At 43.4% G+C, this 25,617-nt stretch overlaps 2 long non-coding RNA genes across 3 annotated transcripts; one reads left to right on the top strand and one right to left on the bottom strand.

The window, feature by feature from the left end:
• The first annotated feature begins 603 nt into the window (after positions 1–603).
• Positions 604–24,133, top strand: LOC117724599 (uncharacterized). Of its 2 annotated transcripts, XR_004608824.2 has the most exons (3): positions 639–1,733; positions 18,899–19,705; positions 21,684–24,133. It is a non-coding gene; the product is annotated as an uncharacterized LOC117724599 (long non-coding RNA). The 2 variants fall into 2 exon arrangements; XR_013105504.1 differs by having other exon boundaries at positions 604–1,733; positions 18,899–24,133.
• On the bottom strand, positions 1,733–7,316 carry LOC143435313 (uncharacterized). The gene is made up of 3 exons (XR_013105505.1): positions 7,213–7,316; positions 4,185–4,372; positions 1,733–1,835 (listed from the first exon to the last, which is right to left on the bottom strand). It is a non-coding gene; the product is annotated as an uncharacterized LOC143435313 (long non-coding RNA).
• Positions 24,134–25,617: the final 1,484 nt, after the last annotated feature.

Consider the following 25,617-nt stretch of genomic DNA (forward strand, 5'->3'; position numbering starts at 1 on the left):
ACAAACTACAGAGGCATGTGAACCCTGTGTGTTTGGATGACGAGGGAAGTCTACTGCCCAGTCAATAAAGCCACACTTGGAAAGCCCTGTGAAAGCCTCTCCAAGATGGTGGATCACAGCAGTCACAGCATGGCAGGGATGCAAGCAGTGGCTGGATCCAATCGTAATTCACGCCCCTGCTTTCTTCTTAGGAATTCCTTGTGTGTGCTCTTTAAGTAAGACCACCATTTTTCTATAGTCATTGCAACTCTCTAGGACACTCCTGGGAAGCGGGGTCATGACATAAACACAAAGGGTCAGTTGAAGAAGAACAAATAGACAGCAAAGGAAGATTTTCAAATTTCCTGCCACTCACTGGCTTTTCTTTGTTAGCTACAGAGACTTGGATCAATGTAATATCGCTTCTTTGGGGTCATGGCCCACTTTTCTCGTGTTCTCTGCTCTTTGCGTTAGGCAGCTGCCTCCCTAACAAAGTAATTAAAGTTGCCCAATTCTAATGATAGTTTAAATGAACATCAAGCCTTTGAACTCTGGCGTGTTTTGCAGTCTGTTTACAGTTAGCACTATCCTAAAGGCAGCAAGCAATGAACTAAAAGTCAGCTGCAAAGTATCGGATGTTTTTCATCTCTGCTGGGAAAATACAGTTATTTCATGTGACCATGAAGGTCAATTGGTAAACACGGTCTTGTTTTTCAAATCTTCCGTGCCCGAGGCCTTCCCAGCTGAGGAGCCAGCTGACTCCTGCGACCTGGGTGGAGCTTGGAAATGTGTAAGTTAGTTGCTTAAAGGAAGTTCCGCTGCCTGCTCACAAGGCTGCTTCACAGCCTGCAAGGGTTGTACTGGCAGCAGTCTCTACACCGCTGAAATGAAAGGAGTGACGATTTTCAATTTTTCATTCGACTTTTCTTCAAAGCCCCTTTTCCTTTCAGGATTCACCAAATGTTTTCTTCTAAACGTTTACACTACAAGATGTTGAAGCTTCATTTCCTGGAACCAGAGTCTGGATGAAAGCCAACTTAAATGTGCTCCCCCGGGGAGAGGGGCTTGAAGCTATGAGCTCCCGACTCAGGTTTCCGGTGGATGAATATTCAACCCACAGACTTGGAAGCTGAGGTCATGGATTACTTTCTCATGTCTACCAAATGTCAAGTCACTCTATGCTCCTCGTCGAAATTATCTTACATCAGCACAACAAATGGCTTTTATCCCATTTAGCAGAGGTGAAAAACATCCGACTCACTCAGAAAGACTTCTAATCAGTTATGAAAAACTGCTATTAATATCTCCGCATTTAGATGATGTTAGCGACGAAAGTGCCGAGAGAGGCTGTGGAGTTGCAGTCTAGGGGTCAAACAGAGAAACAGCCCAGGAGACCGGAGACCAGAGTCCGGAGTCATTAATTGGGAAGAGAAAGCCCAGCAAACGTGATACCTGCTTCATGGAGTTTCTGATCAGCCTGGGAGCAGAACTTAAGCTCACTGAGAAATGTCTTAATATAAAGGAACTAAATCAACAGCGTTGTCCCTTTCTGGCTTCCCTGAGGGTTTTGAAGATGAGTTTGGAAACAGAAATCTTTAGGACAGAGTGAGTAGAACAGAACCTGAGATTCATCAGATGCAGTCTTCCGCATATCAGCAGGGTGGGTCAAAAGCTTCCATTCCGGAAAGGGGTGGCCCCTCTGCCATCTCACCTTCATGCGCGTTGGGCACCTCTTTCTCCTGGAGCCCTGGGAGGTAAGCTAGCCACTCAGAGGTTTCTTCTCCTCCAGCACTGCCATTCCTAGCAGAGGAGAATTGCCCTCCGTACTGCACCTGGGAGCTGGCAGTACGGATGATCTGGGGAGAGAACAGACAATGGGGTCCTCTGTGCAGAACTAGAGAGGAAAGCACTGACATCTAAGATCTGCTGTGGCCTGGGGGGTGGCCCTGGGATCACTCCATGGATCACTTCGGAGTTTTTCACTAATGAAAGGCTACAGGATGTCTGCTTTAATTGGAAAGTGAACTCTAGCTTCTTTTCTCATCCTTATAAGGCAGTTCGTGTATCTGTGTGTGCAGTGCCTGTGCCTGTGTGCGTGGGTGTGCGCACGCATATATATGTGTGTGTGTGTGTGTGCACACGCGCGCGCGATTTTGAATTTTTGCAAAGGTCTTACAATACTGAGAGATGCATCACTAGTTGCAGGCCTCTCTCTGTTCCACGGAGATGAGCATATACCAGGCTAATTATTCTACATCCTCTTTTGCCCTTTTCAGATGTACCTTTTGTCTCTATTGAACAGATGCATTTACTATGTTTAAATATTTTACTCAAAGTTCTTGGCACATGGCTTCACACAGGATTTACTGAATAAATAATTGGGTTTGTGGCCTTTTAGCCTCTGGAATTCTACTGATAAATACAATTACAGAAACCCCACTTAATAAATGCTTCTTAATTCTCTAGTTGCAAAGCAAGATTCCTCTATTGTATGCACTTCTCACACAGTCTAACAAGGACCTTATTTGTCAGCAGACATGACCTGTCTGTCTGCTTATTGCCCCAAGGTCCCCAGTTAGACAAATGTCTCTGTCTTACATTCACACTTTGCTTCCTTACCAGCTGCGAAGAGCTGCTGTTTCGTAAACAACTGAAGCAAACTTAATGTTTGCCAAATAAAAAGAATGAAGTACATTTTTGTAACGCAGTAGTTTTGTTTGTAATCAACTCAGTCTCCTAAACATTGAAAACTCAAAGTGGCTGTAGGTTTCTGGATCATTTAAATAAATGACTAATGCTCAATCAAGGTGAGAAATAGCCCTCAGCTCTGTCTGAAGCCTGTTCATCCAGAGACTGGGGCCTAAGTGCGTTAGCTTGTCAGTCATCTGAAGATGGACTCAAAAAGTCCAGGTCAACCACAAGCACCACAGCTCATGTGTGGCAAGTTCTGTTGTTTGCTCTCCATTTGATGAGTTGATAAGAATCTCTTTTTTCTTTTTCTTCTAAAGAAAGGAAGAATTAAAACTTTTTAAAATATTACATAATCTGGCAGCCCTTAGTCCCAGCAGAAATAGGTGGATCACAGTGAGTTCAAGGCCAGTCTGGTCTACATGGAAAGTTCCAGGCCAACTAGAGTTACACAGTTAAGACCCTGTCCCAAATACTACTACTACCACCACCACCAGTAATAATAATAATAATAATAATAATAATAATAATAGTAATAGTAATAATAGTAATAATTTTACATATGCATGCTTGAGAAAATATTAGAAAAGGAAGACTCTGAATACAGGCGCCATTTTTTGAACCATTCCTAGCAACCAGGAGTCTTCAGAGCATATTTTGTGGATCAAACCAACTACACAGGTTACTCTTGTATTGTGTTCAAGTTAGCAGTTGTTTTTATACTTTTAAAAGGTTGTTTAAAAAATGAGAGAAAGCCATAAACAGTATGTGTGACAGCTTAGTGTGGTGGCTCATGTTGGGAATTCCTGAAACTGAGAGACTGAGGCAGGAGCATGGAGGGGTTGGGGGCAAGAAGATCCTGTGTCTGAGCTAGTGATAGTGAGCCTGAAATGGTCACTATCTGCCCTTCTAATTAAAAAGGGGTGCTACTGTAGAGTGAAAAATTATAAAGGTCATTTTATGAAATATGTGTAGATTTCTTTGCCCTTAGACCTGGGCAGAAAAGTGCAGATTCCAGAACGAGGAACTGAAAATAAGATTTCAGGCCTTCACTTTCCCCAGGGCACATTCCGGGTGGAGGACATTATCCCCTGAATCAAGCCTCAGGCAGTAGACCCGCCTATAGGTGGAAAAGGCCCAAAGCAGGAAGACACATTCCTGATCATAAAAAATACAAGCCATCTAGGTGGGGCTATGACTGGAGGAAGTGAGAAATATTTTGTAATGACAGTATAGGGGACAGTGACTTGGTAAGACCACATTTTTGAGAAAATGATTGTACTGAGTAATTTCCATGGCCATTAACCTTTCAGGGTGGGTTTCTCTGGAATGTTTCACTGTTCTTGGTTACCCCTCCCTCCCTTGGTCTTCCCAGTGCTACGTTCAAAATTTGTAAAACAACCAATCATGTGTAACCGCGAGAAAATGCAACCAATCATGTATAACTTTGCAAAAATGCCTTCCTTTCCCCACCCCATGCAATAAAAGACCCCTTAGCCCGCCATTCGAAGCCAAACCTTCCTCTTGGAGCTAGAGAGCTTGTAGTTTGACTGCCGGCTAACTTCCCTAATAAAGCCTCTGCTGATTGCATCCAGGTATGGTTTCTTGTGATCTTTGGGTGGTCGTGATTTCCTGAGACTTGAGGAAGGGTCTCCCGAGTATGGGGGTCTTCACTACCTCTCTGCAATAAACTCATATTTGGGTTCTGTGGAGAAAGGAGACAGAGAAGGTTAGTGCTAACCTAAGACTGATAAGGCATTCTTTGTGTTTCTATAGAATTATAGCATGACTTTAATCTGTGCTCTAGGTGGGAGGAGGAGTCATAGTATGCCCAGTGTGCGCTTCAGGCAGAAGTAGCTTTCCTAAAGGGTACTTGAACATCTAGGGGAGTTGCTTCTGGAAGGCTCTACCGGTAGCAGTAGCCAGCTTCTCTGTGTGTAATAATGAGTATTGACACCTTCACAGGATCTAGAATCACTAATGAGGGAAACCTCTGGGCACATCAGTGAGGGATTATCCTGATTAGCTTAATTGAGGTAAAAAGAACCTCCAAAATGTGGGCAGCAGCATCCCAGTAGTCTGGAGTCCAGCGCTGAGGGAAAGGAGAAAGGCAGCTGAAAACAAGCATTCATCTCTCTTGGCTTCTTACTGTGGACACAAAGAGAGCAGCTAGGCACACTCCCTGGCATAGTTCACAGTGAGGTGGTATTGACAAAGGTAAGGACAATAGACCAATCCCTCCTTTAGCTGTTTTTGCTGAGAAAACAAATTGTTTACTGGCAGCAATGAGACAGGTGTCTAACACAAGCTACACCCTGAGAGTTAGGGTGTGATTCTACAGGAGAAGCTGCATCTTAAAAACATCTTGAGACATCTTAGAAGTAACTCAAAAAAGTGGGTTGGGGGGCACATCCTCATAGAAGCAGGAGGAGAGGGGGATGGGATAGGGGGTTCCACATCTGAAATGTAAATAAAATATCCAAAATAATAATAATCTGTGAGTTGGGAATTGCCGAATTCCTTCACAAAGAAGTAGGCTGAATGCCAAAGGAAAATTCCAGTCTTTTCTGTGGGGTCACTTTCAGAGAGCACAAACCAGAACTCAGAAGCAAATTAATTCTAGTATTCTCTTGTGTCTCTTAGGTGACATTGAAACGACAATACGATGTGTGGTGTATTGTCTCAAGTCCCTTTCTTGTCAAAGTCCCACTGTTTCTTAACATTGCTCGCTCAGGCTCCTCTCCCTGTCTCCCTGTCTAAGTCCTTTGACACAGTCCTACTTGTGTGACTCACACTGATTAGCTGATGACAGATACTTGTGAGCTTTGGTCACAAGAGTGAGGAGGGAGTCAGGGGAAGGCTGGTAGCCACAGTATATCAATAATTATTCATGCTCTGGCTTTTTGTAAGGGAATCTAAACTTAGTTCTCAGGGCTGTGCAGCAAATGCTCTGTTACCCACCGAGCCATCTCCCTAGCTCTATGTATATATTTAAAAATACTTAATGGGATGCCTTTTCTGTGCCAGCAGTTCAGAAACAACAGGGGAGGGTTAATTACATAAGCAGAATAATAATAATAATAAAAAAAACAGAATAACAAGTTGCAGAGGTTTGAGTGAGGATGGTGGTTACAGGCTCATATAGTTTAATGTTTGGTTCCCAATAGATGGACCCTTTAGAAAGGACTGGGGGTGGGGGTGGCCTTGCTGGAGGAAGTGTCACTGTAGGTGGGCCATGAGGTTTCAAAAGCCCACTTCAGTCCCACCCAGTTTCTGGTGAGGCAGAGCTAGTATGTTTCTTTCTCCCCTAAATCTACAGAGGATTTTTGCATGAGGTTTGTTCTAGTGCCGTTATACATTTTCAGTGTCAAGTAGTAAATGTTGAAAGACATTTTTCTTACCAAGTCTATTCTCTGCAACATGCTTATACATGTGCAGTGTCCATGTGGGTACATATGGATGCACATGCATGTGGAGGCCAAAGATCGGTATTAAGAATCTTCTTTTCTTGGTCCCCACCTTATTTTTGGAGATAAAGTGTTTCGCCGAGCCTGGAGGTGCCTACTGATTGGCTGGACTACTGATTGGTTGACTAGTAAACTGCCTGGGATCCTTGTGTCTTCACCCTCAGAGATGGAACTGTAGACACAGTTTTTATCTGTGCTTTTATCTGGGGATCAAACTCAGGTCCTCATGTTTGTGCAGCGAGTACTTTACCAACTAAGCAGTATCCATAGCCCTCTACTCAGACTCCTACCCCCAAGCCACTTTTAAACCCCATTTGATTTTCAACTCCCACTGACTTCCTTGTTACAGAAAATAATAATGATGAAAACATGGCTTCCACCTTTCAGTGTGGTCACTTGGACACAGCCTCAAGTCTCGCTTGAAGTGGAAAACTTAAGGGTTCTTTGGAAACCCAGTTGTGTTGGATGGCGTGTTGCTGGGGCAAACATGGGAAGGCGTGTTTCCCTGAAGTGGACACACATGAAAGGCTAAGGCAGACTCGTGAAGGAATGTTTCATTGAAGCAGACATAGGAAAAAGGATGTTCTGCTAAGGATTCTTAGCTAACAATATGCATGTATTCCTCCGCCTTACGTTGCATACTTGAGCTTCATTTGTCGGGACTCCTTAGTGAGAAGTGCACCAAAACACTTCAGGTGGCGTGCGGTAGTTTCTTGCTGAATGGCAGAGTCATGTCAGCTGAGAAGGATGCATGTGCTAAGGCAAGACCTGTGGAGGACACGTAATGTTTGGAGGGGTATAAATAGAACTCGGTGGACAGTGATGGAGGCAGAGCGAGGCCTGCTTATAGAGCTAGTGGTCCAACATTTGCGGGTCTCATGTTTTTGCTGATCTGAGAGAAGCACCGTGGAGAACTCCTGGTGTTCCTGCTGGTCCCACCTGCTGACTTGTACCCAGGTTGAGGCCTGGCTGTCTCTGCCACTAGTGCTGCTTTGTGTTTGCTGTCCTGACTCTATTGGACTGGACTGCTGGTGTGTCTGTGAAGTGTTTGCCAGAGGATCGAGCTGCTGCTGCTGACCTGTGAACTGAACTGCCGATTTCCAGACAACACAGACGGGAGTTGCTCCAAGGAACCATTTCTAAACAGGTCCACTTCCCTGGGATCCTGTCTTTCTCCATACCTCTGTTGGGTGATGAGCTAGAAGCAAGGTTAAAGCTTTTAAGAATCATCATTGAAAATAAGGTTCGAAATCATTAACGTTATACTTGCTCCATCAGAAAAGAACCTGGGCCTACAGCACTTCTTATGTGAATGAATAAAGGAAGTTAAATATAAGTGGTGAGTTGGGTGCTGCTGTTCTTCCGGCCTTGGAGAAGCCTAAGGAACCACTAGGGACGAGGTAAAGTGACAGAGTAGAGCTCTAAACAACACCAGTTATAACATTTCTTTCTGCTCAACCTGTGTCCTAAACCTCAGTCCCTTTCCCTTTTAATCACAAGGCCCAGGCTCCCTGGCTGTGGACCTACATAGATCTCTGGGGTTTAGTTCTTTGTGGTCCGGTGTGTGTGTGTGTGTATGTGTGTGTTTGTGTGTGTGTAATGTGTATATGGACACAAGTATGTCACAATGCGTGTGTGTATGTAATGTGTGTATGGATACAAGTTTGTCACTGTGGTGTGTGTAGGTGTGTATATGTGTGTGTGTGTAAGGATCAGAGGTCTCCTTCCACTTTTATGTGAGTTCTGGGGATTGAACCTATGTTGCTAGGCTGATATGGCCAGTGCTTTTACCACTGAGCTGTCTCACCAGCCCTGGTGGTTTTTAAAAAATGATTCCATTGACATCGAATTAATACACCATAGAATTCACCCATTTCAATGTCCAGTGTGACAATTTTTAGAAAATTGCAATCTGGTTTGGGAACATTTTCTCTACACTTCCTCTCTGTTCCTTCCCGGATTCCAGGCACCCACTGGTGTACGCGCTGCTTCTGCAGAGCTGTCTTTTCTGAACATACCACTTAAATGGCCCACAATTTCCAGACCACTCCTTGTCTCCAGGGAGTTAATTCCAGACCCAGATTCTCACTGAAAACTGACCCACCAGACAGGTACAGGAGCCGGCAAGTGATGGAGCTCTGTCTCAGGTCTAAATCTCATGCTTCCAAGTTCCTCTCACTCCCTCCACTGGCCTGGCCCAGGCGTATTTAGTGATGGCCATTTAGAAGCCACAAAGATCACTTCTTAGTGACTTCGGGTTTCCAGAGTGTTTGGCTTTGTCTTGTTTTAGTTATCCACCAGAGGGAGCTGCAATGATCAGTCTCTGAATCTCTTTTAGTAGTGGAGCAGCCCAAGGAGAAAGAAATCATTGAACAGCACCCTGGGAGTTTCCATGGTACTTTTCCTCTTGGACGGTGGCAAATGGCAGTGGACAGTAAAAGACAAAAGCGGTTCCAGTGCACATTGCAAGTTTACCTCAGGCTGCTTGGGCAGAGTTTCTTCCTCCCTCCCTCCCTTCCTTCTTTTCTTTCTTTCTTCCTTCCTTCTTCCTTTCTTTCTTTTTAATATAGTAAAAGAAGAACTTATTTAAGAAGCTGGAGGAGTTCTTGAGTTATGACAATTTGCTATAACAGATAGAAAGTAGTCAAAATATTAATGTGATTTGGATAATATTTTACATTTTAACATTAAAAAAGTAGAAATAGAAACAGGCCCTCCCACATCCATGTACACTGTATATGTATATATGGGTATGTGTGTGTATGTATGTATGTATGTATGTATGTGTGTATGCATGTGTACATAGGTGTGTATGTGTATGAATGTATATATGTGTGTGTGCGTGCATGCATGTGTGTGTGTATGTGTGCATGCATGTGTGTGTTCATGTGTGAGTCAGATGTGTATGTGCCATACAACTGGAATAGAGATCAGAGAATAATTTAAGTATGTGTCTTTGCCTTCCACCTTGTTCAAAACAGGGCCTTTTTTATTTGCTTCTGGGAATGCTTCTGTCTCTCTCCCATCTTGCCATTGTAGCTCTGGGATTACAGACTCCTGTACCAGGTCTGGGGTTTTATATAGATGCTGAGACTCCAAACTCAGGTCCCCAAGCTTGCGCAGCAAACACTTTATGTCCTCAGCCCTTGTTTTCAAGTTCTTAACCAAATTCAGTATTTGCTTAGCTGTGGTTCCCGACTAACAATTTAGTGTTCAAGTTTGGATCTGGAATGTTCTCAAAGGTTCACGTGTGGAAGGTCTGATCCCTGTCCTGGCACAACTGAGAGGAGGTGGAGACCAGGCGGTGCTAATCCCTTCCTCTATCTTTTATTTACTAGTGAAAGAGGGCCTCAGACCTTAGTAGGCCCTGAGACCTTAGCACAACTGACTCCATGATGGAAGTACCATTCAGGCTGTAAACCTCAGCAAGTAGACGACACCACCTGTCAAAACTAAAACAAAGGCCTAATCAATCAAAGTCCATAGTTCCAACAAGTTTCTAAATGTACTAATGCTGCTCTTTGGCCTATGCAGTTCTGCTTCTGGCTGACTGTTCTTGTAACTAAAGTACATCAACTCAGAACATGGTTTTTGTGTTTAAAAGCTCACCCTGAGAAAGGCCTCATGCTACTCTGGCATTCCTAAAGCCCACTGTAGTCACTGGCTGGCTAATAAAGGCTTTCTATTGGTTTAAGCTCACGTCCAAGCTGTCTTCTCTGGTGAACACCCCATCACACTACTTGCCATGAAACGAACAGCTTTTAGCTTCACTTTCCGCTTATTACAGGCTCCCAAATGGTAGGACCAGTCAAGTATTCACCTAAACCCCCTAAACTGTGAAGCAGACAAACCTGTCTTCTTTTTCACTTGATTAATCCTGGATTCTTGTTACAGTTGCAGAAAACCTAGTAACACATTTAATGTCCACAACTGAGAGTATCTTTTAAGAAAGACTTTTTTTTTAGTCCAGTGATCTGGATTAAATGTGACTAAAAATAATTGTCACTTTTGACTCTAAGAGGGGCTTTCTTTCATGGTCTCCTGAGTCTGGAGGGAAAATATATTGCTTGGTTTCTTCTAATTGAATGCCTCCTTCACCAACCTCCATTCAGGATACATCAGATAAATGGGTGGCTAGACAGATACATGGGGTTTGCTTAACCCCATGGATAGCAGCTCATGGGAGTGATTTTAGGGGGAATTTAATGATAAATCATACAAGCAATGTACCCCGGGACCATACATATGTCCATGGTGCTGTGTCTGTTCATGAACTATGTGGTTCCCAGAATCCTGGCTATTGCATTAGAACCAGCAGTTAGCCTGAGTCTCAAGAGGAGCGTTAGGACTTGCTCTCTCTGCACCTGCTAGGTGTTGTGTAGCATTCTGCATCTTGTTTCTTTTAATGTAGACAGTGGTGCCACTAACCATATTGCCCCTCACCACCCCCTATCAGATAGAGGAAAGAATAACAGACATATGTGAAGTATTGAAGCACTGTGCCCAAAAGACAAAGGGGGAAAGAGGCAAAGACCCAAAGACAGGTCAATAGAAAGAAGGAAAAGAACCAGAGAAGGAGAGAAGAGAGTCTCTGTTGCACTGGGAGGTCTTGTGGTCTTTCCTGCCTTTGTTCGAAGGAGTGCAAAGCCAGTTCTCCCATCATTATTCCAGCCATCTCCAGGTTTCTTTTTTTGGAGGCAGTGACTTCTCCGGTTGCCTGGCAATTTGAAATGGCTATGGCATTTTCCCATGCCTGGTGAGAATGATACCTAGCACTATGTGTGTTGGCTGAGCGCAGGGAAGCCTCCATATGATGAGGGACAAAGTGAGGAAGTTTGGAATTTTCTGGAACCCAGAAGGAGCTCAAGAAGAGATGGTAGGTATAGAGTTTGCTGACGGGCAGGGACAAGGGCAGGGCCATGTGGCCAACCATTCTCTTCATGATAATCAGAATCTAAACTGCAAACATTAACACTTTTAATGACCATTACTAGTGATCTGAATGGATCCTCCCCACACTACCACCACAAAGTTTTTAAATTGGGACATTAATTCCTTAGTGCGGCAGGGTTGGATGGAGGGGCGCAGTGAGGTATGGGCCAGAGCCTTCCTGGATATGATGACTAAGGTCTCCGATATTCTGCTATGGCTACTTTGACTCCATAGCTAATTGGCGCTGTGTTAAGAGTAAAGTCTGTAACCTGATAATTGAGGGACGTGTGATTGCACAGGTACCATGACCTAGAAGACATAAACTACACTTTTTGGGCTTTGAATTCTCTGGTTTGAATATCCTCAGGCAAGTCTTATTGCCTAGACCAATGAACTAGGACCTATGGTCTTACGTAAATATATGTAAATATTGAGCAAGTCAGATGGGAGTTTTAAGGTGCTATCATTTGCATAAACAGCGGGTGTGAGAACCTCCCTAGGAAGTTACTCTATGTAAACTAACTCCTCTCTTTGATCTTTCCGTGTTTAATTTTATTTTTTAATGCAATGAAGAAACTCCATTTTCTTTTCTTTTTTAAACAAAGCCTCTCATTTTCTTTGAACTCTTTTTAAGAGAACTTTTGTTGCTGAAACAAACAAACAAAAATAGACCACTACACTACCATGAAAGGGACATTATTTCACAATTGGAAACATCTAAACAATTACCCTTTGGATAAAATTTAGTCTTTGACAAGATCATAATTGGCTGCATCTATGGATAAACACTGTAATGAAGGTACTAATGGCCTGTCTTTCATTTGGACTCACAGAGTGAATATACAGTCCTAGGCTCTTCTTCTAACTGGCCCCTGTCCAGGATCTGCGTCTTTCTTTTCCCCCTCTGAAAGCAGATGTTTGGGTTGTGAGGGAAATAGCACACTTAAAGGCTTTCTGCCCCACCCCATGCGGTTTACAAATGTCTACTAGAATAATCCTGAGAGTACAAAAAAAGGAAAGAGAAAGAAGGTTTTTGTAAAGGGAGGAATTTGCCTCTGGTCATGTCTAGCACGAGTGTCCCATATTATTCTGCTATGTGGCTAAGAAGACAGGAAATACTGTGTGACATGTTTACAGTAGTTGTATCAAGCTGCTGCCTCACCAATCACTCAGCCAAGTGCTCCATTAAATCCTTTCCATGAATAAACTCATTTGTTCACCACAACTACCCAATAAAACAAGAATCACAATTATTATTTATAGTAAGGACACTGAGGCGTAAAAGCATCAAGCAGCTTGCCCAGATCATATAGCAAGTAAGAGTTTGAGGCAGAATTTGAATCCAGGTCAGTGTGACATTAGGAGTCTCACTGGCTTAAATTATCCTTATTTAATTCATGTAAAACCTCTGTGTGTTTCTTATGTTTTGCAGATGAGAAAGCTGGTTTAGACTAGTTAATTGACCCAAGGTTGCAGCTATGACATAATGCAGTTGGGAATCAGGCCTGGTGTTATTGGGCCCTCAAGCCTTGTTCTTCCCATTAAACACATGATATATTAGTTTTCCTTCTCCCTAAGGCCACTTTCAAAACAGAGGGCAGATTGAATCGGTGCTCAGCAGGAGCAGTTTAATGGCGGTCGATCATTTTGCCAACCATTTATGTTCCACGCACCTCCCGTGTCCCTTCCGCCCGTGGAAGAGAAACACGAGAGGCAGAATTCGGGTATCACCACAGCGAGGCTTTACTTGTATCAGCAAACGTGAAAGACCGCGGAAGGGCCAAAGACAGGAAGAGGCACAGCTTAAATACACCCTAGAGTGATGTGTTCACTTCTGATTGGCTGTTCACTCATCACCCAATATTACGCCTCGGGATTGGCCAGTGACTTTGGAGGGCTTTCTGCCTTTGCAGCTGCGCAGTTAATTGTTTACTACTGGGAGGACAGGATGCCCGCGCCATCTTGGAATGGCGAATTATATCACCGCTAACAGCGGCTTCCTACATCTCTCTCTGTTTAAATTATTAATATGGAACAGCCTTTTGCCTATTAAGCGCAGCACCAATCAAGATTCGAACTCAAACCCGATCAAGCAAACTCCATCTTGGGGGAATAAGCGATCAAGAGCTTACAGCCCAAAGATTCTCCCTTACCCTACCGGGTACAATGGAAACAAGTCCTCTGGGTGCAAGGGCTAAGGGATGTAAAGAGGAATTGACACCCGTCCCTGTGCAATGGAGTATAGCTCCCAGGAGTGCAAGGGCTGTCAACCTACTATTCAGGTACCACAGCTATTCAGGCAAGGGCTGGCTGGACTTAGACCTCTCATCGACCCAGTGCAATGGGCTGAACCCTTGGGGTGCATCGACTGAGGGTCTCAGTCATCGGCTACTTTCTTAGTCCAGATAGCCAAATTTCAGGGGTAGATCCTTGCTCCAAGACTGCGAGTGCTTGGGTGCTAGTGACCTTGTTTTTTGTTGGGCTCTGAGCTTACAGACCAACCATCATGAACACTAATCCACAACATAGGGCTGTACCAAACAGGCCTATCCCCACCATTTAAGAAAGAAGGAAAAGGCAGAAGAAATTCAAGAAGTAAAATCACCAAGGGAAACAGGGTCCATCTGTGCTCCATCAAGGCTCAAGATCCAGATCTGCAATTGCTGTTGCACCTGGTCCAACTTCCCAGTCCAACTCCCTTTTAAATAAGCAGAAAGATTATGGCTTTGAATAAATGTATCATTCACAAATCTCAGAGGTGTAATACCTAGATGTGGGGTTGCTGACACGCAGCTCATTTGAACCACATCCGTGAGCTGCTCCACATGGGCCTGGAGCAAATCAACTCTCTGATTGACCAACAGGGTGCCTGATGCCAATTATGTATCCACTTTCTGTAAAATGGTCAAAGCCTTAGAGGTCTTTTCTGAAATTTGATTAACGACAGTAGCTGCTGTAACTTGGTTAACCATGGCTAGGTCTAGCGATCCATTCCAGCATTGTGCCAAAAGGCATGCAACATTCTTACAATCCAAGATATCAGAATTATTCTGAAAGTTGGATAACATAAAGAAAAATGGAGGGTCCACACACACTGACACTGGTTGTGCAGATGCATTCCTAAACACCTTATTAATTTTAATGTTATTCAAATGGCTAGAGATATTAGATCATGTAGCCGAAACATTCTGCACTTCATGAAATATACTATTTAACAAGACAAAGGCAGATACACCCTTTTTTAACATTCTAAACAGTGGCTACAACACATAATTTAATTGTGTTGAAGCAGGGTAAACTCAAGAAAATACACATATGATTTAATTTAGGACTTGCATCCCTTTGAAAATATCAAACAGAGGTTTAAATCCTCCTATGGTAAGCTTAAGATGAGGTTTTAGCCAAATAATATCTCTTAACAACTTTTAAAAATCACTAAGAGCAAATCAAGATTAAAAGTAAACCATTTTCTTTTTGCATGTACACTCACAAGTCAGAAGATGGCGTTAGATCCCCACCACAAATGGTTGTGAGCCACCACGCGGTTGCTGGGAGTTCAGCTTTTATATTTTAAAAGTCTAGCCTTTAACGGCTGAGCCATCTCTCTAGCCCCATCTGATTAGGATATAACTGAGGTCTCAAATATTGAAAGACACTGTCTTTGAATCCTTTTTTGGAGTAACAAGTACTCTAAAAATTTTTAAAGCTCGTTATATTGGAGCAATGGCTTGTAGAAAAAACTTCTTTAGAGAAATCCACTAATGAAGTATCACACAATGAATAATACACACCAAAAGATTTAACCTCTTACTTTTTTTGTATTAAAGCAGCAACAATATTTATATATATAAAATGTAAAACAATTAACCATTTTCTGAAGCAATTATTTTTAACAAATATCGCTTCATGGGCTCTTAAAAATTATGAATAAATTTACTAACTGTAAACCTCTCACCTTTACCAGAAATGTAAAGGGATGGTATAAAAACATCTTTTATATAAGCATTTACTGAAATGGCAGCTGGAGTAGGCAAGTTAGGCCGTATAAGTCTTAAATTTGAACTTTATTTTGGATTAATTTAATAACCAATCTTTTTTAGTCCAATGAGAATATCGGATAAAAGCCAACCTTATTCTCTAATAATTGTTAAAGGAATTAAAACAATTTGAACCATATTTTATCAGCAGGTACAGTTATACTCATGGAGGGAAGTAGGCATAATTTTAATTTCTCCAGCATAATCATAACTTTTAGCCCACAGACTGTTGTAAAGTCTTTGGTTTTTAGATTTATCCCTCTTCTCACAAGAAACAATGAAGACAAAAGACGAATTCCGGTAAGCACATTTCTAGGACCAGGTTGTAAAGACCCAGGACAAAAGGGAATGCTTAGCACTTGGGCTTCTGCAGCTAAGTCTGCATTGTCTTAATTCAAATGTAAATGCGCTTAACCTCCCTCAGGCCTGTTTTCTGAGGCTTGGCTAAGCCTGAATTGTGTGGTTTTGACTTTAACATTAAACCTTAAATTTAAACTGTAAACCTTAAAAGACACTTGTTGTATCTTTTCTCTATAAACATAGGCAAATCAAAAAACCAATCTTTAACGATGTAAGCAATCTATTTTTTCTCAAATCAACACCAAGTAGATTACCTTTATGCTATAAAGTTTTGCTGCCACAAAACAAAGTGTAAAATTTAATGGAAAACTTGAAGCATTGTATAACTCAGGCTGCTGGCCTGTGTGCCCTGAGGACGGGCAACCAAGTAACACTCAATAGCTGTAAACAATGGGCAGTACTTCAGCATTTGAATGTACTGGCAAGGGAACAGGCCAAGATCTAATTATGTCCCACAGTGGTATACTTATCGCCAAATCAGTGTCAGGAGAATCAGAGCTGTAATCTTGCAATCTAGCTTCCTTCTTCACAATCTGCACCAGCCGCGTAGGGACCCAAATTGAATTGTTTTCACCTGTGGAATAAGCACAAACAGCCCCCCTTCCTGGCCATGGTTCGGGCCTATCTCGTCCCTGACCTTGGAGAAGGACAACAGCCCTCTGTAAATTAGCTGCCGCTAGTCCTGCGTTAGTAAGGGTGTTTCCCAAACCGCATTCAGCTGTGGCATTTTCAAAGATCATCTGTTCTATCACTGGCATTGTTTGCTCTAAGCTCGCAGGGCACTGCCCATGTGTCTGCCGGTGGTATGCCGTTTCCCAGAGCAGACTGTCTCCCTCCTCTGCCTGTCTTTCATGCCACGCTCTCTTGCTCTCGCTCTGCCGGGCTGCAAGCAGCCACACGTAGCAGAGCGCAGACGCTTCCCCCAAAGATTCTGTCATAAAGGAGGATCCTTTCCTCCGCTCTCTCTCCACCCGCCAGTGAAGGTTCCATAAGCTTAATGAGCTCTGCAGTAGCCCTTGTTCCTTTTGAGTACTCTTTCCTATGACCAGGCTCTTTGGCCTGCCTCTGTTGTCCAGGTCTTTTTGCCTGTTTCTCCTTTCCAGGCTCCTTAGCCTGATGCCAGCTAACACACCCTGGTTCTGGTATGCTAGAGTGGCCCTCTTTCTCACAACACAAATAAGTTAAAAACAAATGCAATGCAAGCAAGAGGCTAGCTAGTGGAGCGGCAGCGGTGAGTTTAAATCCGCTTGGCACAAATGCCACCCCAGGCATATCTTCCAAAGGTGTACCTCGTCCTGTAGTCTTTTAACCCGCCCCAAAACTTGGGGGCCTCCGCGTCGCCTTGAAACTCTCGGGTTTCGGCTCCAGTTGTTCCGCGCACCTCCCGTGTCCCCTCCGCCCGTGGAAGAGAAACACGAGAGGCAGAATTCGGGTATCACCACAGCGAGGCTTTACTTGTATCAGCAAACGTGAAAGACCGCGGAAGGGCCAAAGACAGGAAGAGGCACAGCTTAAATACACCCTAGAGTGACGTGTTCACTTCTGATTGGCTGTTCACTCATCACCCAATATTACGCCTCGGGATTGGCCAGTGACTTTGGCGGGCTTTCTGCCTTTGCAGCTGCGCAGTTAATTGTTTACTACTGGGAGGACACGATGTCCGCGCCATCTTGGAATGGTGAATTATATCACTGCTAACAGCAGCTTCCTACACATTTACTTCTTGGAAGCTTCCAGGGTCTGGGTTCTTTGCCCCTCTCCTATATGTCTCTGGGATGGTACTGGACACAAACTATGTAATCAAGATTTATTTTCTGAGAGGGATAAAAATACGTAATACACATACTATGTGGTTTCCGGAAAGGCCAGTCAACAACTGGGAGGCGTCAGGATATAAAAATAGGGAAGACGAGATCCTAAATTCACAAGTGTTTTCTGAGCTGTTTGAGAACTATTCATCCTAAGAGTTTGTGTTTTCTCTCATTTCTATCATCTAGGATGGGCACTGTATCCAAACTTGATGAAGTTCTTGCAAGAACAGAGTTACATTCAATCCTCTCTCTCTCTTTCTCTCTCTGTGTGTGTGTGTGCACTTGTATGTATGTATGTATGTATGTATGTATGTATGTATGTATAGTATGGTAAAGGGCTAATGGCCCAAAAGCCTAGAGTGGGCTAAGGAACCAACATGTTCAGGCCTAGGGTCCATGGAACTCCTGACAAGGGAGTCCAGAGGTGAGGCCTTCTAAACTAAGCAGAAGATCATGATAAGGCTAGCACACCAACCTCCATTGCTAATCACAGCCGTGAGACTTTAGGAGAACAATCCATCGAGAGTCCCCCTTTCTGCTCTATAAACTCACTCCCATCCCCACCCCCACCCCCAGGAGCACAGGCTCCTCAGAGGAGAGGGTGATGCCCTTCACTGTTCTGATTAAAGGGCAATCTGTTTGTATTCAGGTCGGTTTATTCCTTCTTTTATTTCCAATCTCTTCTTTCCATGTTGCCTTTCCAGTCTCTAACAGTATATATTTATGTCCTCTTCGGACGCGTAGCCATGTGACTATTAGAAGAAAGCATTGATGAGCATTGTCTCAAAACTGACATTCTCAGTCAGGGAGTCAGTCGGTCAAGTAAGGAAAACTCGTATTCTGCATTTAAAATATTCTACAATACAGACCCTGTTTGTTTGTTATTTATGTATCTATTTTTTAAATTTATTCAGATGACCTCTTGCCTCAGCATCCCTAGTACTGGGATTAAAGGTACGCACCACTATGCCTGGGACTGATATTATACAGTCAGTGCTTCGGCAATATGAACAGTTAGTGCTAATTTATTTGTAGTTTGGGGAATCTCCCTAAATGCAGGTTATGATTAAGATACTTTAGACGCTGATGAAAATTCTTCAAAACACATTTAGGGCAGAAAAAAAAACCCCTGAGAAGTCAGTGTTTGTTTCAAACAGATTTAAATCAGCTCAAGAAGAGGAAGAGAGCAAGCTCAGGCCAGACTGGGACCCCCCCCCCCCCCCACACACACACACACCCGCACAGGATCTGCGCCCCTAAACCAGAGACTCTGCTTCCTTTTCTCTTCTGTTCTACAAGGCAGAAAAGGCAGATGCCACAGCGCAAGCTTCCAGCCCAGGAGGGCCAGGGAGCTTTGAAAGCACGTTATCAGGAGCAGCTGTGAGGAAATACCTTCTTTATCACTTGTCACCTCTGCCGAAGAAAACAGTCAGCATTGTTCTGTGATCAGGTCCTGAGACAGCGGATTTGGGTCAGAACAGGGAGGCCGCCCTCACACTGGCTGTTGTGACAAGGCTTTCGGTTCCTACTTTGTCTTGTGTTTCTGCTCAGGCTCTGAAGCCTGGACTCAGGAAACTGCTCCTCAAACACCTCTCCTGACACAGCCTGTTTCTTGTCCTCTCAGGTCTTTTGCCCTGTGTGATCGATGGATCACACTGCCCACTGTTGAGCTCTGCCATGCCGGGAGGACTTGAAGCATCTGCCCAGAAACTCTCCCAAACAGGAAGAACGCCGAACGCCAAATGCTGACCCATGGGGGAGAACAGAAACAATTGGGGCTCATTTATGGAATCGAGAAGCTGGGAACACCAAAAATTGGCAGCAGGAGAGAAACAGAGACCCCACTAGGGACCACACAGGCACTGAGCTGCCTCAGTTCCCTAAGCAAGGGAACTAGAAAGAGCAGGGTGCCTCGTACCGGCAGCTATGCACTGGAGTGGGGCTGAACAGAGGTGCACAGAGACCCTCAACCACAGCTCATGGGGCCAAGGGGCTTTGGAGTGAGAGGCGAAGGTTCTGGATGCTTGCCTCACTTAAAGGTTACTGGGGCTCTCCTGAGCGGGATACATCAGCCTGTTAGGACTCCGTAGAATGAGCGTTTTCTGTAGATTTTTTTTACATGGTGGTGCAATAATTATCATCTCATCCCATCTTTTAACAAGTGTTCGTATCCTCCATGATTATTCTTCCTCATTCTAACCTTGCTCTGACCTTTTTATTCTTGGAGAGTTTCTGTCTTCCTTATTCAGTATGTCCCAAAGCCTCTAAAAGAGTCATCACCCACCCTGTTATGCAGATGCGTTCTGATTCTCCGATTTGAACAGGCTCTGGACCACAGTTGCTTTACCAGGCCTGCCATGGACAGTCACTGTCACAGCAGACAGAGGAGGCTTGGAACTAGTGTTGCAGCCGAGGAATCACTGAGTGTGAGGTTCGTAACTGAATGTGTACTGTTGACATTGGCACAGCTGTGTCAAGGACCTAAGCTTCAGACCCAGAGGGACACCTGAAAGCCTTCCCTCCTGTTCTGTGTGGATAGTAACACTGTGCGCAGAAAGTGTCCACCATAACTTTCTGCCCCGAACCCACGGATATTTATGCTCTGAAGACTTCTCCCCTACAGACACTGATCCTACTGAGATTACCTAAATCTGGCTCCTTAATCCAGCTATGTTTCATTGAGCTGGGCTGGACCCGGTACTAGAGAGCCAAGAGCCAGCTGATACAAGGTTCCGCCATGCTGTTGCCATTGTCCTGAGTCAAGGGAAGGGGTTTTTGACTCAGGCTCTGAAAGTCTATGACTCTTTAAACTCAGAACACTAAAATCAGCATTTCTCAAAAGGACATTTACCTGCCAAGGAGTCATGGGACACTTGGGATCAGAATCACATGCTCTGAGGAAGGTAGAGGAGAGACACTAAGTGATGAACTGTGGCCACTCATGGTCAAGGTCGTGTCCCTCACAACTCCTACTCTCTCCTTTAAAAGGAGAACCTAACTGCTTTATCTCTGTTTCTTAACCTCACAGTTGTGGACATTTAAAGATTGACCAGATCCTTTACTCTTAAATCCACAAACACTTTTCTTGTTTGCCCAGCCCAGGACACTGGCTTCCTTGTCTAGTTCCTGTATGTATTCATCTTACCTAGTGTGGAATCACAGAGCGGTTGCATACTATTTTGCTCCAAATCTCTGCTTTAGGGCATGGTAGACTTCATTCTATAGTGTCTTGGCAGCGTGGCACACACATGATAAACATTAGGACAGTTAAGTGTTTTCTAGGGAATTTTTAAAAATCTGATTAACAACACATCTATCTGCTTTAAGGTATTTCTAGCCATGGAGGCAGAGCACAGACCCATTTGAGTCCACCTTGTCCACCTTGTATCACTGTCTTAGCAAGCAGGACGCCCTATGGTCGATTCCATCACATGCCACAAAACTTCCCTCTAGTTTCCAATCCCACTGGCTTTATCACTCCAGCTAGGCCCTCAACTCCCACCAAGGCTTTTAGTTGAGTTCAACAACACCCACTGTGCATGGTAGATATTATTCCAAACACTGAGGCCATACAGAGAGTGACTAGATTAGAACCCCAGAACACGACACTTCTACTGACTCCCAAGCATGTATATAAGGTATGGAGCTATAGTTCCCTAAAGACACCTATGTCCTGATTTCTGGAACAGGAAATCTTTACATAGCAAAAGAGACTAAGTAGATTTGTTAAATTAGGGAGTTTGAGATTGTGGGATTGTCCTATATACCCTGAGGAGAGGCGGTAACTTAATTTATAAGAAGTCCTTATCATAGTCTGAGCCAGAGAATGATAGTGATCACAGAATCTTGTGACATTGATCAGGGATACAGAGCAAGGAGCACGGACAGCCTCTGGGAAAGATATAGAAAGAGCTTCTTCTTGAAGTATCTAGAAGGAGCTGAACTGCTGCCCCATTTGGACTTTTGGCCTCCAGAACTATAAGAATAAATTTCTGCTTTAAGTTACTGAGTAAGTGGCAATTAGTTACTGTAATGATAGGAAGCAAATAGTATATATAAAGCTGGGAAAGGAAAATTTGCTACAACAGAGGCCAATCAATACTATCTGGATTAAAAACAACAACAACAACAAAAACAAACAAAGAAACCCAAAACTACAGTAACACAAAAACGAGTGTGATTCCCCCATGCCTGGGGGAATCTAAATCTAAAGAACTTCTAAATGTAAATGAAGTTCCCAGATTTCTCTCTGTGTACTAGAGCACGGTCATCTGCTAGCCTGCAGGAGGCTGTTAGAATATCTTGGATTCTTCAGCTATTTTCAGAACCTGGGATTTATTATTATTGTTTTTGTTGTTGTTGTTGTTCTTGTCACATCCCAATCTGCTCTTTCTTCTATCTTCCCACAGGAAATGACATCACCACAAATCTTCTACACAAGCTGGAAGCTGTAATCCTCCATGCACAGGCTGCCAGAGTGTTCCACACCAGTGGATGTGTGATGATCAGAGCAGATTTATTATCACTCTGATTTCTTTCAACTTAGTGTTTCCATTTACTTTCCACTAAAATCTTTAACAGAAATGCCTTGGATTATTTTCAGAAGTATTTCCAGGTCTAAGTTTTTTGGAATTGTAGAGTCAAAGTGTCTCAGACAAGGACTTTCCACACGATGCCATAAAACAAAGGGGGTGAGGAGCTTTCTAGAAGATGGAAAGATCACTTCAGGCCATGATTGAGACACCTAGTTTTGTCCATCCAGAAGAAAAGGTCCAATAAAGGAATAAAAATCTATACTCCACTCAGAAGACACTATATTATTTTCTTACTCAAAATTACTACTCTGGAATATGCAAAGCTATCTTCTATGATACTATTTCCTTTGATTCAATTTCATTGATCAGCCTGTCTGTTTTTATGCCAATACCATGGAGTATTTATTACTACTGCTCTGTAGTACAGCTTGAGGTCAGGAATGGTGATTTGTCTAGATTTTTTTTTTTTTTTTTATTGTACAGGATTGTTTTAACTATCCTGGGTTTTTTTTTATCTTTCCATATGAAGTTGAGTATTGTCCATTCAAGATCTGTAAAGAATTCTGTTGGAATTTTGATAGTGATTGAGTTGAATTTGTAGATTGCTTTTGGTAGGATGGCCATTTTCTCCATCAATCCTTGGACTTGAACTTTTTGTTGTACAGGTCTTTTACTTGCTTGGTTTGAGTTACCCCAAAATAGTACTTGTGGCTACCACAAGTGGCCAACCCATGACTGGTCCAACTTGAGGCCCATACCTGGCACTCTTTGGATGTCCAGGAATCTGAAGCAGGACAGCCCAGAGACTCAGGATATAATAAAACATGAGTGCCAAAAACAAATTAAAAACAAAAAACAAAAACAAAAAAAAAATCCAATGAAATGACCCCTAATAATATTCAGCTATACTCATAGGTCCATGCCTAGCTCAGTTGTCATCAGAGGGGTGTCATTCAGCAACCAATGGGAGCAGGTGCAGTGACCCACAGCCAAACACTAGGTGGAGCCAGGGGAACCCCCACAGGCATTGAGGAGAGATTGTAGGAGTCAGAGGGATAGAGGACACAAGAACATGACTCACAGAATCCACTAAGCAGGCAGGGCTCATAGGGACTCACAGAAATTGAAGCAACAATTGAAGCACAGGGCCTGTAGGGGTCTGAGCTAGGTCCTCTGCATATATGTTATGGTTTTGTAGCTTGGTCTCCTTGTGAGACTCTCGGCAATGGGAGTGGGAGGTAGCTCTAACTCTTTTACCTACTTTTAGGACCCTTTTTCTCTTACTAGTTTGCTATGTCCATCCTTGATACAAGGCTTTGTGCCTAGTCTTACTGTATCTTGTTAGGTAGGCCATATTTGTTGGATATCCCTGGGGGGGGGGTCCTCTCTCTCTCTCTCTCTCTCTCTCTCTCTCTCTCTCTCTCTCTCTCAGAAAAGAGGAGAAGTTAATTTGGAGAAGGGAAAGGGACTGGGAGGAGTGGAGAAAGGGGAAACTGGTTGGGATGTAATGTATGAGAGAAGCATAAAAGTTATAAATAAATGAACAAACAAACAAACAAATGAATGATATCATATACCAGTTCTGTTCTAAGATCCTGGAGCTTTGTTCTATGACCAGTGGACATCTGAAGCTGAAGACAGTACCAGCCCCAATCTATTCTGGTTTTGCCTAATAAATTAGACTAGACAGGGTTAACAACAAAATACTAACAGGATAACTGTAATACCATACTTATGATGATTGATCTTCATTATCATCTTGACTAGGTTTAGAACCACCTAGCAAGTTGATGAGGCCACACTTCTGGATATGTCTGTGAGGGCACTCTCATCAAGGATGAACCAAAGAGGGGATAAAGAATTTGAAGCTGGGTATCACTGTTCCATGGCCCAGGAGCCTACACTATGAAAAGGGGGAGAGAAAAGAAAGAGCAAACTGAGGAACTGTGTCTCTCCTCCCTCTGCTTCCTGGCAGGCTATGAAGGCACCAGTCTTCCCTACCATGATGTCTTGCTGATAGGTGGGACAGAAGAACCACAGAATGAGCCCCTAGAAACCATGGGTCAATCTTAGTTTTTTCCCCCCTTAAATTGTTCCTGTTCTTAGGTATTTAGTTACCATGATGCAAATGTAATGAATGCAATAATGCAGTCGATGTCTGGTGATTGTGGGCCTGCTCTCTCAAAACATCTTGTGTCTTTACTTTTTCACTTAAGGAAGGCAGGTGATGGCTTCAGACAGTTGACATATCTGAGTTGATAACTTCCATATTTGATATTCACGTGCTTTGTGGCCATTAAATAAATCACTATTTCCTAACAAAAGTGTTGACTGATGAATGGGAGGATATACATGAAATGTATACAATGGGGATGTTCTGGACAAAGACAGAATTCATATCTTAGGAGAGAGAGGGACAGAACAAGACTTAATGACACTACCCAGAATAGCATGCAGTTGAAATTTTATTAATTGTACGCTTCTAAATCTTTTCATGTGATAGTTTGAGGTCAGGGTTAACTGTAGGTCAGTGAAACTACTAAGAGTGAATGAATGGATAAAGGAGACCACTGTGCTAAAATATTCAGCATCTAGAATGTAACTATTATGCAGATCACAAAATAAATCCACCCCTCAGAGATTCAATGAAGGCAGGCAGAAAAGGAGTATGTGGGATAAGGTCTCACTTAGCCCAGGCTGCCCTCAAACTTACTCTGGCCCTAAGCCCTCATCTTCCTGTCTCTACCTCCCAGGAGATAGGATTTCAGAAACACCATGTGTACTGACTGGTTTTGTGTGTCAACTTGACACAAGCTGAAGTTATCACAGAGAAAGGAGCCTCCCTTGTGGAAATGGCTCCATGAGATCCAGCTGTAGGGTATTTTCTCAGTTAGTAATCAAGAGGGGAGGGCCCAGCACATTGTGGGTGGTACCATCCCTGGGCTGGTAGTCCTGGGTTCTATAAGAAGGCAAGCTGAGCAAGCTAGGAGAAGCAATCCTGTAAGCAGCACTCCTTCATGGCCCCTGCATCAGTTCCTGACTCCAAGTTCCTGCCCTGTGTGAGTTCCAGTCAACAGCAGTGTGGAAGTGTCAGCTGAATAAACCCTTTCCTCCCCATCTTGGTCACGATGCTTTGTGCAGAAATAGAAACCCTGACTAAGACACCATGGCTGGCTGTATTGTTTGGAAACGTCTTTATTGAAGCTCAGTGTGGCCTGAAATACAGCTCTCTTGTAAGCGTGTTTCCACAATTAGTGCCCAATTGTAGTAGGCCTGGGCTGGTCACTTGTCTTACATTGCTTCTTTTCTTTTTATTTGTCACAAGCCATTTCCCTAAGGAAAATTCATGAACCCTGTTAATTAAGACTCAAATGAGATCCTGCTGTAAAAACAAGAAAAAAGAAAAGAAAAGAACCAATTATTTTCAATATGTTTTATTGAAAAACATATTGAAGATGGAAAGGAAGTTTTCAGTTTTCACTATAAAGTCTGTTTCAGACTTTCATGGAAAGAGTGAAATATTACTTACAGCTGATATTTCTATGACATTCAATGCAGAGGAGAGGCTGCCATTGTTGGACTTAATGATCCAAAACCAGGTGACGCGCTCTCCTGAGACACTCATGGATGCGGGACTCGTTGCAATAACATGAGGTTTATTAATAAATTGATAAATTGATAAAACCCAGTGCACTGGGGTTCCCTTGCATGCCAGCAAGAAGAACCCCAAATTACAGCTGAGGGCAGATGTTCTGCGCGCCTCCCGAGTCCCCTTCGCCCACAAAAGAGGACACGTGAGGCGGTGTTA

Source organism: Arvicanthis niloticus, chromosome 20 (genome assembly GCF_011762505.2).
Source record: "Arvicanthis niloticus isolate mArvNil1 chromosome 20, mArvNil1.pat.X, whole genome shotgun sequence".
Lineage (NCBI taxonomy): Eukaryota > Metazoa > Chordata > Mammalia > Rodentia > Muridae > Arvicanthis > Arvicanthis niloticus.